This window comes from Bos javanicus, chromosome 16 (assembly GCF_032452875.1).
Source record: "Bos javanicus breed banteng chromosome 16, ARS-OSU_banteng_1.0, whole genome shotgun sequence".
NCBI lineage: Eukaryota > Metazoa > Chordata > Mammalia > Artiodactyla > Bovidae > Bos > Bos javanicus.
In genome coordinates, this window is record NC_083883.1 from 71,201,086 (window position 1) to 71,213,904 (window position 12,819).

The 12,819-nt window shown below is 38.2% G+C and overlaps 1 protein-coding gene across 7 annotated transcripts in view; it reads right to left on the minus strand.

Annotated features, from left to right (window-relative positions):
- RPS6KC1 (ribosomal protein S6 kinase C1) overlaps positions 1-12,819 on the minus strand; it is a 203,271-nt gene that overhangs the window by 127,273 nt on the left and 63,179 nt on the right. Inside the window, exon 1 of one of the 7 annotated variants that reach the window (XM_061383533.1) lies at positions 7,997-8,021. The exons of the other annotated variants lie outside the window; for them this stretch is intronic. The gene's annotated coding sequence lies outside the window, so the exon portion shown is untranslated. Of the gene's footprint in view, positions 1-7,996; positions 8,022-12,819 lie in introns of those variants that run through there. 7 annotated transcript variants of the gene reach the window in all.

Sequence of the window (12,819 nt, forward strand, 5' to 3'; positions counted from 1 at the left end):
TTTATATGGATTACATCTGTAAATATTTACTGATCTTGGTATTTTAAAAATAGACTGAATTTTTAAACACTTAAAGTCCATTATATGTTAACATAATTTTTATAAAAATAATTAAGAAGTACCATTGTTTTACATATTTGCAAATCTTGTTAACAGAAGATGGCCATATTCTCATGTCTAATTCTGCACTCAATCTGTTGAATGTCGTTCTGGTTAAAAGAGTTGAAGAAAATGTCACATTGGTAAGTAACTGAAAATGGGGTGAGTATTTTAACAGCCTTTTCAAATAACTATAGCTATCGTTTTTTTTGATACTACAACAAAACTTAACAAGTAATAGTTTCTTAAAGGTTAGTTTACATGTGGAATATAAATTTCTATCAGTGTAATTTCTGTTTCTGTTACATTCAAATCTATGGGTCTGTCTCACACACTGAATGGATCTTTTATCATGTATGAGTCTATAACATCACACTCTGGTCATTTTGAAAATATTAGTTTCCTGAGTTACATGGAGCCTCCAAATGGTGATAAATTTCATCATTACAATATCTCCAAGAAAATCATATTTGCTATCACCACCAACCTCGTCAGAAAATTGTTTACATATTGTAAAACTGTTAGGCTCAAAGTGGCTGATACAGGTTCTCCAAAATTCTGTTTTGGTGTTGAGAACTAGAATATCATCACTATCTGGCAACACATACTGTTAACTGTTTTCCTTGAAGTACAAGCTTCCTTTTTTCATTTAAAATGAACAATGAGTTGTCTGTCAATCATTCTTTCAAGCAAAAATGGGGTCCCAGGAAAAGAGTGGCTAGTTTACAGTTCAAATAACTGCAAAGGTGCCTTTTCCCAAGACAACCAGGGCAGTTCAGTATGTAATGTGTTCTTCATTTTCATTTCATCTCACATAATAGCATATAAAAGACATATATCCAAGGGTTGAGATTTCAGTAAAATTAACTGTTTTTACTGCTTTATCAAGGACCTCCTAGGTGAAGTAAGCATTGGTACTACTGTAAGGATGTGCAACGAATACTGTCACAGTCTCATACCACTGTCCTGATTCACGCTCAAGTACAGCAGTTTTACCCACCTCTGCTTTTGGATCATCAGTACAAACGTCAGCAAAGTAGAAACAGAAAATAACTTCCTAAATTATTATAAAAAATAGTTTCTGCCTTGGAGAGTCCCTGAAAAGATCTCAGCAATGAATACCCAGAGATCTGAAAACTATACTTTAAACGCCACTGACTTGTATCATTAAATAAGATTCACAACAGGGTTAGGCAAAACTTAGGTTTTGGAACAACTATGTGATCTGCATCATCACTGAATACATACTGACTGCCACGTTTCTCAGGAAGGAAAATACTGGGTTGGCCAAAAAGTTCATTCAGGTTTTTCCATAACTCGAACAAACTTTCTGGCCAACGTAATACATAAAGAAGAAAATGATCTCCTCAGCATCACACACTAAGTCAAAATCAAAGGTGGATCTGAGTGAACAGTTCCAGATCAGGGGTCAGCAAACTGTTTTTCTGAGGGCGTGAATATCTTAGGCTTTCTCGGCCACACAATCCCAGTCACAACTAGTCAACGCTGCTGCTGTCGCAGGGAAGCAGCCACAGACAACACCCACACGTCCAAGTGCGCCTGTGTCCCTCAAAGCTGCTCAGATGGGGGCTGAGCTCTGAACGCCGAACAATGTTCACATGCCACACAACAACAACAACAAAAAGTAATATTAACCCAGAAATACCACAGCTGGAAAAAAAAAAAAAAAAAGGCTTTTCTGAAATTCAAAATAAAATGCTAAGTGTAAAAATGTAAAAACCATTCTTAGCTTATAGGGCGGGTCATATAAAAACAGGTGGAAGGACAGACTTGGCCCATGGGCCACAGTCTGTCAACCCCTATTATAGACTCAAATTGCTTCAGTTCAGTTCAGTCGCTCAGTCGTGTCTGACTCTTCGCAACCCCATGGTCTACAGTACGCCAGGCCTCCCTGTCCATCACCAACTCCTGGAGTTTACTTAAACTCATGTCCATTGAGTCGGTGATGCCATCCAACCATCTCATCAAATTGCTTACTTCATACCGAATAAAGTAAGTTGGGATAAAAACATTTACTGGCAGCTAAGCTCTAATTTCAAATCAACTTTAGACACTATTTTGGCACTCTGTCAATATATCCTGTTTTCAGGGTTTGGCACTTTTTTCCCCCACAAATCCTTGGAATGCCCATGAAATACTAATTTTGTTCCCTGAAAGCAAGAGACTTCATTAAAGCCAGGATATCAGATGAAATTCACTGGATCTAGTGGAAATCTCTTCAATTCACCACATTTCAACTGCATAGACAGCACTTAAAATCAAAATCTCTTTATAGCCATCTACAAATTTATGCACTGCTCTGAGAAATACATAAACTTTCCAAATAATTTTAACTATTTTCTATATTCAATACAAATTTACTTCTTCAAATGGTTATCATTGTATAACCTGGTCATCCGAAATTAATAAACAGACAAAGAAAAGAATGCTGTGGTTTATACAGCTAATCACAAATGAAAGGAAATGTTGTTACAGATCTTTTGTCTGCTCTCTGATGTCTTGTCACTATAACCTCTACATCATCTATCACATCATACTGCTTCATGCTTTGCTTGATTTTCCTTTCTAACAAGAACAATAATACCAAAGGGCAAGAGGGTACAGTTATGTGTACTCAGTTTCTTGGCTTCTGACCATAAAAATCTAGTCACATAGTCATATTTCCTCTCACTCTTCCAACCTTATTTTATTAGCAAAGAATCATGATTACATGAAACTAGATCAGAAAAGTAAGATCATAAAAACACCTAGGGAAAAGTCAGAGAGTAAAATAAAGTAATAAATAAAAGCTCTATACAAATTGTTCCCTCTTCAAATCCTACCTAATTCTAAATGAGAAATGTTTCAAAATAAGCAAACAAATAAGAACTAGCCGGTTAGGAAGAGAAACTTTTTAGCCTAAGCAAGAGAAGCAAAGGAAACAACACTACTTCTTCTGGTGTATGGAGGGCAATTTTAAAATATACGTCAGATGCAAAAACGCTTATATCTTTAATCCAGAAATTTAGCAATATATACCAGAAACAATCAGAAATGTAGGGAAAAAAAGACTGACACGTAAGAATATTCATCACAAAAACTAGTGCAATTGAAATAACAAAATCCTAACAATTGGAGAATATGGTATATCCTACGAGGAGGCCTTACAAATAGCTGTGAAAAGAAGAGAAGCAAAAAGCAAAGGACAATAGGAAAGATACAAGCATCTGAATGCAGAGTTCCAAGAATAGCAAGAAGAGATAAGAAAGCCTTCCTCAGGTATCAATGCAAAGAAATCGAAGAAAACAACAGAATGGGAAAGACTAGAGATCTCCTCAAGAAAATTACAGATACCAAGGGAGCATTTCATGCAAAGATGGGCTCGAAAAAGGACAGAAATGGCATGGACCTAACAGAAGCAGAAGATATTAAGAAGAGGTGGCAAGAATACACAGAAGAACTGTACAGAAAAGAGCTTCACGACCAAGATAATCACGATGGTGTGATCACTGACCTAGAGCCAGACATCCTGGAATGTGAAGTCAAGTGGGCCTTAGAAAGCATCACTACGAAGAAAGCTAGTGGAGGTGATGGAATTCCAGTTGAGCTATTTCAAATCCTGAAAGATGATGCTGTGAAAGGGCTACACTCAATATGCCAGCAAATTTGGAAAACTCAGCAGTGGCCACAGGACTGGAAAAGGTCAGTTTTCATTCCAATCCCAAAGAAAGGCAATGCCAAAAATGCTCAAACTACTGCACAATTACACTCATCTCACATGCTAGTAAAGTAATGCTCAAAATTCTCCAAGTCAGGCTTCAGCAATACGTGAACCGTGAACTTCCTGATGTTCAAGCTGGTTTTAGAAAAGGCAGAGGAACCAGAGATCAAATTGCTAACATCCACTGGATCATGGAAAAAGCAAGAGAGTTCCAGAAAAGTATCTACTTCTGCTTTATTGACTATGCCAAAGCCTTTGACTGTGTGGATCACAATAAACTGTGGAAAATTCTTTAAGAGATGGGAATACCAGACCACCTGACCTGCCTCCTGAGAAACCTATATGCAGGTCAGGAAGCAACAGTTAGAACTGGACATGGAACAACAGACTGGTTCCAAATAGGAAAAGGAGTACGTCAAGGCTGTATATTGTCACCCTGTTTATTTAACTTATATGCAGAGTACATCATGAGAAACACTGGGCTGGAAGAAGGACAAGCTAGAATCAAGGTTGCTGGGAGAAATATCAAAAACCTCAGATATGCAGATGACACCACCCTTATGGCAGAATGTGAAGGGGAACTAAAAAGCCTCTTGATGAAAGAAAAAGAGGAGAGTGAAAAAGTTGGCTTAAAGCTCAACATTCAGAAAACTAAGATCATGGCATCCAGTCCCATCACTTCATGGCAAATAGATGGGGAAACAGTGCAAACAGTGTCAGACTTTATTTTTCTGGGCTCCAAAATCACTGCAGATGGTGACTGCAGTCATGAAATTAAAAGACGCTTACTCCTTGGAAGGAAGGTTATGACCAACCTAGATAGCATATTAAAAAGCAGAGACATTATTTTGCCAACAAAGGTTCGTCTAGTCAAGGCTATGGTTTTTCCAGTGGTCATGTATGGATGTGAGAGTTGGACTGTGAAGAAGGCTGAGCGCCGAAGAATTGATGCTTTTGAACTGTGGTGTTGGAGAAGACTCTTGAGAGCCCCTTGGACTGCAAGGAGATCCAACCAGTCCATCCTAAAGGAGATCAGTCCTGGGTATTCATTGGAGGGACTGATGCTGAAGCTGAAACTCCAATAATTTGGCCACCTCATGTGAAGAGTTGACTCACTGGAAAAGACCCTGATGCTGGGAGGGATTGGGGGCAGAAGGAGAAGGGAACGACAGAGGATGAGATGGCTGGATGGCATCACCGACTTGATGGACATGAGTTTGGGTAAACTCTGGGAGTTGGTGATGGACAGGGAGGCCTGGCGTGCTGCGATTCATGGGGTCGCAAAGAGTCGGACATGGCTGAGCGACTGAACTGAAGTGATGATAAAAATATTATAGAGTTATTAAAAACTTTTATCAGTTCAGTTCAGTCATTCATTCATGTCTGACTCTTTGGGACCCCAAGGACTGCAGCACCCAGGTCTCCCTGTCCATCACCAACTCCCTCAGCTTGCTCAAACTCATGTCCATCGAGTCGGTGATGCCATCCAACCATCTCATCCTCTGTCATCCCCTTCTCCTCCCACCTTCCATCTTTCCCAGCATCAGAGTCTTTTTAAATGAGTCAGTTCTTCGCATCAGGTGGCCAAAGTATTGGAGTTTCAGCTTCAGCATCAGTCCTTCCAATGCATATTCAGGACTGATTTCCTTTAGGATGGACTGGTTGGATCTCCTTGCAGTCCAAGGGGCTCTCAAGAGTCTTCTCCAACACCGCAATTCAAAAGCATCAATTCTTCAGTGCTCAGCTTTCTCTACAGTCCAACTCTCACATCCATACATGACTACTGGAAAAATCACAGCTTTGCCTAGATGGACCTTTGTTGACAAACAAATGTCTCTGCTTTTTAATATGCTGTCTAGGTTGCTCATAGCTTTTCTTCCAAGGAATAAAGAGCCTTTTAATTTCATGGCTGCAGTCACCATATGCAGTGATTTTGGAGCCCCCCAAAATAAAGTCTGTCACTGTTTCCATTGTCTCCCCATCTATTCGCCTTGAAGTGATGGGACCAGATGCCATGATCTTAGTTTTCTGAATGTTGAATTTTAAGCCAACTTTTTCACTCTTCTCTTTCACTTTCATCAACAGGCTCTTTAGTTCTTCTTTGCTTTCTGCCATAAGGGTGGTGTCATCTGCGTATCTGAGGTTATTGATATTTCTCCCAGCAATCTTGATTCCAGCTTGTGCCTCATCCAGCCTGGCATTTTGCATGGACATTTCGCAGACTGGGTCCAAATAAGAAAAGGAGTACATCAAGGTTGTATATTGTCAGCCTGCTTATTTAACTTATATGCAGAGTATATCATGCGAAATGCCAGGCTGGATGAAGCACAAAAATTGTTATAAGAGAATATTTAATGCTAAAGTATTCATGCTTTATTAATCAAAAACAACAAACTGCAAAGCAGTATATACACTATAATTCTAGTTTAAAAAAACAAACACACACCAATGTTCATAGCAGCACTATTTACAGTAGCTAGGACGTGGAAGAAACCTAGCTGTTCATTGACAGATGAATCTATGAACAAGTTGTGGCCCATATACAATGGAATATTAATCACCCATAAAAAGGAACGAATTTGAGTCAGTTGTAGTTAGGTGTATGAACCTAGAGCCTGTCATACATTGTGAAGTAAGTGAGAAGGAGAAAAACAAATGTCATATATTAATGCCTATATATATGGAATCTAGAAAAATAGTACTGATGAACCTATTTGCAGGGCAGGAATAGAGATAAAGATGTAGAGAATGGACTTGTAGACACAGTGGGGTAAAGAAAAGAGGAGACAAATTGAGAGAATAGCGTTGACATATATATACACTACAATGTGTAAAATAGCCAGCCTCGTGGGAAGCAGGTGTATAGCACAGGGAACTCAGCTCGGTGCTTTATGATGACCTAGAGGGGTGGGAGAGAGGCTCAAGAGGCAGGGGATATATGTATACTTATAGCTGATTCACACTGTTTTATAGCAGAAACCAACACAACACTATAAAGCAATTATCCTCCAATTAAAAATACATAAAAAATAAAATTAAAAAACACAAACAGGAAAAAAGGTTAGAAAAGTACACGAAACATTAACAGCACTTTTCTCTGTATGCTGGAAGTACAGGTGACTCATCATATTTGCTGTATGTGTGTGACAAGTCCTTAAGGCTATGTATGTGAAGGATATCAAAGAAGATGCAGCAAGAGCTGAAACTGGCGATTTGTTTGTAAATCAAGATATGTTATACAGACATAATTTATAAAACGTAGACCTATGTGAATCATCCAGCAGCTAGTGCCAAGAAAGTTCTAACTTGAGAGAAGACAGAGATGATTATAAAAACAGATCTGCACAAAGCAGACTAACCCCTGACACTCCTTTCTTACTTATGTTCTTCCTTTCATTGTCCTCTTAAGATGTACCCTAATGTACCTGGAAAGCCTAGCACTAGCACATTTCCTCAACTATACACTGCAACTAACCTAGTATTATCTGATGTTTCTCTTCCATACTGAAGCAACTGCTAACTCCCCTTCTTTTCACTGAAGAACTCCCCAACCAGCTCAAGAAGAACATTCCCCATCACTACCTCAACAATGAGTACAAAGATAGAGAGAGAGGAATGCAAATACTCAGTACCTATTTTATTCATCTTATATCTTTAATATGTCTACTTAATACAGTGCTTGCTCAACTCCTTGAAACCACCGGTCTTGTCATTCAGTCTGTTTTTTATAAAGCTTCACATAATGGACACTAGCTCCCTGAAACCCAGAAAGTTAACAAGTAAGATAAAAAGAGCTGCAAGCAAGAAAGAGGTTCTCAGTTAAAGTGAGTAAGAAGAACATTGTGGATAATGCAGGGCAACAACTGACAATACAGAGGCTATTTGTCAAAAGTCAAACCAATCTGAAGTCAATCCATGTTTAAAGGGGCCCTCTGGGCCATCAGAAGAGTAAAAGGTGCATCCTTTACCAACACCATCAAGTCAAAAACCTAAGCCTTTTTTGGAAAGGATGGGGGTGGGGGGGAGTCAAAGGTTCTGTGAAAGTGTTCAGCCTCCAGGTTCATATCACAGAGATTCAAGTCTCAGGGCTATTAGAGGACCCCAGGTGACTGGTTAAAAAGCAGCTACAGACATGAGGGGTTTGTACAGCGTCCCAGTTCACCTACCTACCCTCACCTTCTGTGCTTTGAACTGCTCAGAGTAGGGCAGTGTAGTGTAATCCGTCTAGGACACCATCTCTGAAAGACAGGCACCAGGGGAAAAGGTTGAGTTGCCATAGAATAAATCTTTATACTATAAGCTATCAGAAATCTGTATTTGAAGACCTTCTGCAAAAAGAGATCAGTTTCCTTTAGAACAACAGGTGGTCTCTCATGGCCGACTATGCCTAAAATACATGGCCTCATTATTATTAGCTGATAGCTTTCACTGAGCCCTGAGGTTCAAATATTGCCATAGTCAATGAAAGGGAATTTCTACCTTTCCTAGTAGCGATGACTCAAGCTTCACACACAAAGCAAGGTATCTAGCTAGCAGAACAAAGGTCACCCTGAGGTAGAAGACATAATATCAATCTCCATTAAGAAACAAGCCTTTATAAATATGATTTTAAGTGACTACCTAAACCTAAAAGATGATGTTAGTTAAGATTCCTCTATTTGATCGCCAACTCATCACTCAATAATAGCTACTGTTACTAAAAAGAGCCATTCCTCTGACATTTCACATTTTTATAATGTTCCTGATACATGTCTTGCTTCACCCTTGAAATTTTATAAAAAGAACATCGGAATATTTACTGCATATTTGGTTTAAGAAAAAAGAATAAGCACAGGAAACAACACATCAATCACAATTACAACCCTAGTACTGTTACCTTATCATGAACAACAAAGATCTATGAGTTGGCTTCCATTTTTACTTAATGAACTTTTTATGCTGCTCCATAATCTACTCTGCAAATCAAATCTGTGACCAGCACACAAGCAGTTCATACTGAGCTTTCTATACCAAATTAAACCTCATTTCAGAATACAGGTCTGGGATTCCTGTGAAATATCTGGAGGGCTTTGACTGCCTTAGGCATCTGTCTTAACTTTTCTGAAATTCCAATTTTTAATTATAAAGTAAGGTATTTATCTATATCATTCCCACTGTTCCTTCTACTCTAAAATATCTATTCCCACAACATCGTGAAATTTTTATCTGCCCCATCAGACTCCTAAACTCTTAATATACAATGTTATCCTCAATAGTCACAGAATTGTTAAGGGTCAATTTTTGTAATTTTGTGTCAACTGTTTTATATGCACACATACACACAAGGACACATTCTCATTTCTGCTTATCTTAAATAATAATAACTTATTCTTTTTCTATTTATTTTAAACTTCCCCACAAAGAAAATTCAACTAATAATGGACAGTGAATAAAAGTTAAGTAGATAAGCACTCAGGAGAAAAACGAACTTCAAACTGAATAAATACACTCTGAAGTAGTACAGGAGCACCCAGAATTAGCCCAGTAACAAGACTTAGCGTTCTTGTGGTGCCACCTGGTGGACATTTGCTATAAATTCTACTTTAAATTTAAAATCTTAATTTGTCATCTTTGTGCTTTTCTATATAATGAAAAGAATTATTACCCTGACACCAAATAAATACACAAATTTTGAACTGAAAGTGATTTTGAAAAAGTCCTTTACACGGACCAGCAATAGATTCTATTCTCAAAATGTACATCTCATTTACTTTAAAATAGCTAATTCAAGACAGCTTACTTAATAGACCCTTTCTTGTGTCTACAATTGCTACAGTGAGCACTTAGAGAGTTCTCACTCCACAATTTACAGGCAAAAAGAAAAAGAAAAAAAAAAGTAAATTTGACTAGGAAACATTTAAGAATATTTACTCTTAAGATATGCTACATATAAGAAGCTGATCTCTCAATTTCTATCTGTGGTTATGATCACCTAATTACTTTTTCTTACTTGCTGCATACACCTGGAAAATGTCCCTCCCAAAACTGCAAAAGAAGTCAAGTAATGTATTGCGAAGAGGAAATGACACAGTTTACCAGATGAGCTTACACAAACATCAAAGGCTCCGATATTAAGGCCAGCATGCAGTAAAGCAACCTATATCCTTCCAAAAGGCCAACAGATGAGAGAAACATGCCAACAAGTTCAATTCCCATCCACCACTCTGGCCAGGTCCCCACAAATGCCACAGGAACTTTATGGCTAAGTTTAAGTCAACAAAAAGATGGAATTTTAAAAAGGAAGTAAGATGTTAACAATGAATTAAATCTTCTTTCAACTTTGAGAAAATATATAGTTTAATTTCACTGAACAAGAGAGATGAAGAGCAAACCAGCACTTCATTTTAAAAATATAAAACAACGTTAATGTTTCATCTAAAAACCTACTGGAAAAATTTTATAATTTTTAATTTCATTAGATAAAAATACATTAAGCAGTTAATCACCAAATTGTTGGGCTTTCTAAAACCTTAAAGGGGTTTCCTCTATCACAGTATACTATATAAACCACTGAAAGTTTTTAAAAATCCTCTAATCCAACTCTTTATGCTTTCCTTAGAAAACTTTCTTTCAAGATAAAGACTTGTTGATTGCATTTTATGGTACTAATAAAAATAATGATCACTTAGCCTCTGCATCTGTTCTCTGAGAGGTGATGTACTTGCCATGTGTCATTCTGACTCTAACTGAAGGGCCTTGGCACAGCAGACTATACATATTAAGATTCGCCCCGCTGGCTCATTCCACTGGCAAACTAAATGACAAGGATGAAAAATGAATCCACCTTCAAAACACCATTTAAAACACTACACTCAGAGGAGCTGTTACACAGTGGATCACCTCCTCGCGCTCCGGCTCTAAACCCGCCTCGCCAGCATGCGCCTCCACAGCCCCTTGACAACCTTCCCTGCCCTCCACACCTGCGGGGCTCTGCGGGCTGCGAGCTGCTCTGCCCCTTCCTACAAGAGGCCCTCTCTCCTGGTTGTCTCTGGGACTGGCAGACTTTTGGAGTGAAAGTAACTCTTGCACTTACCCAGGATGCCAGGCAATCTCATGATATTTAAAAGTCATTTTTCCTCTTAAATACCAGCGAATTTGTACGATGTCTGATACTCAAACCTGTATTTGTCAACAAGGTGTCTTTGGGCAGATCAATGAGCCAGGTAGAGAGGTTTTTAAAGGGAGGGGGTGAAAAACGTAAGCATTAACAGCTTTTCCAGTTCCCTGGTTTTCATTCTTCATGGATCCCAGGGTGTTTCAGAGGTGGTAATGTAGTTATAAAACTAAATTATGCACTGAAAGGATAAAATTTCAGTCTTATTCTTAAGTATCGTTAAGTCTTTTTCTGTGTTTTTAACAGAAATGTTGCCCCCAGTTTCCCCCATAAAAGCATATTCCTAAAATGATAATTGCTTCCAAGGAAAACTCACCGTTTTGAAATGTTAAAGATAAACTCTGAAACAAATACACCCTACCTATACTGTAGGTAGAGAGAGCAGTCATCCGGAGAGCAGTCCTGGTCTTGGTGAACAATAAATACAACAGCATCTTCTTTAATTCTCAGAAGTGTATCAGTTGGGACAATAAATTACAAACTCACCCTATAAGTTTAAGGCTACAACCCACCTTAGGTTATATCTCCTTTAACATGAATACCTTTTTATTCTGAACAGCCTTCCACATTTTAAAACACCACCCCAAGAAAAGTCATCCTAATAACAACTCTTCCCCCTTCTCTTCTAAACTTAAGCAAAGGGCAAAAGACCTCTGCACCCCTCCTATCCTTGATTTCCTGAGACACCCTTCTCTCACCATGGCTGACACCTACCTAGGTAATAAAGACTTATCAAGGATATAAAATAGAGTCACCCTCAAGTCACATACCCTTCAATTCCTGACCCAAAAATCAAAGAGAGAAAAAAAAAGATTCCGTAATTTTCAGGAACTGTACTCCTCACTGAACACTCTCCCACAAATCTTTCTAAGTCAACTTCCTGCTTGTCCTCTCTTGGACATCACCAAATCTGCCAATTTTACAAGCAGAAAATGTCGTTTCCCTCTTTCTCAAAAGTACAAGGGTATCTCTGAGGCAACAGCCAGATCAGGTTATCCCAAAAGAGTCATCCTCCAAGGAAACTTTTTCTAAAAATAGTCACCTTGGGATCCCAAGAAGTGGTTAGATTTTTCCAAAGCCTAGCAAGAATCTCAGATCAAAACAAGTCATGGAGAATAGATGTATTTTTCCCCAAAAACATCTGATGGACTGTAAAGTAAAATGACTATCAATATTGTTTTTCTATGATCTTAGCTGATTCAGGATGGAGTTGAAGATACTGAGGACCCAAAGGAGACCCCAGCCTAAGATCCCCCATACATTACACAGAACACTGGATGGAAGTTAATGTACTGTGTTTTTAAGTCAATGGGAGCTACCAAGAAAAATAAGAAATTTTAATTACTTCTCAGTGTGGATTTTCTTCACCAAAAGAAAAATAAATTTTAAGTGCATCAACCCACAAAATGGATGGGAACTTGTTGCTCCTACAAAAACATGATGAGAACTTATTGCAACAGATCTATATTAGCATGTCAACGTGTGACATCAGTACACATTCCAACAAAACCAGCACTACAGTGAGATCACAACCACCTCTCATGTCAGTCATAAACCATTCTCCTCTACCATAGATTCTTACTCATGAAACAGATCAAGAAATATTCTCTGGTGTATGATTTTTCTTTTATATAAACCAAACCTAAGCGACTTCAAGCAAATCTAATTTACCTATTTTTAAAGACTCTCCCCAGCCCTGTCCCCAAATATCTCTCTCTTTTAAATCTAAAATGTTTTCTGGAAGAAAACTAGCTAAGGAAATTTTTTAAATCTTCATTAAAAATTCAAGAATGGCTAAATAGAGGAACAAAAACAAGAGATTAAGCATTATTGAATTAAAGTAATT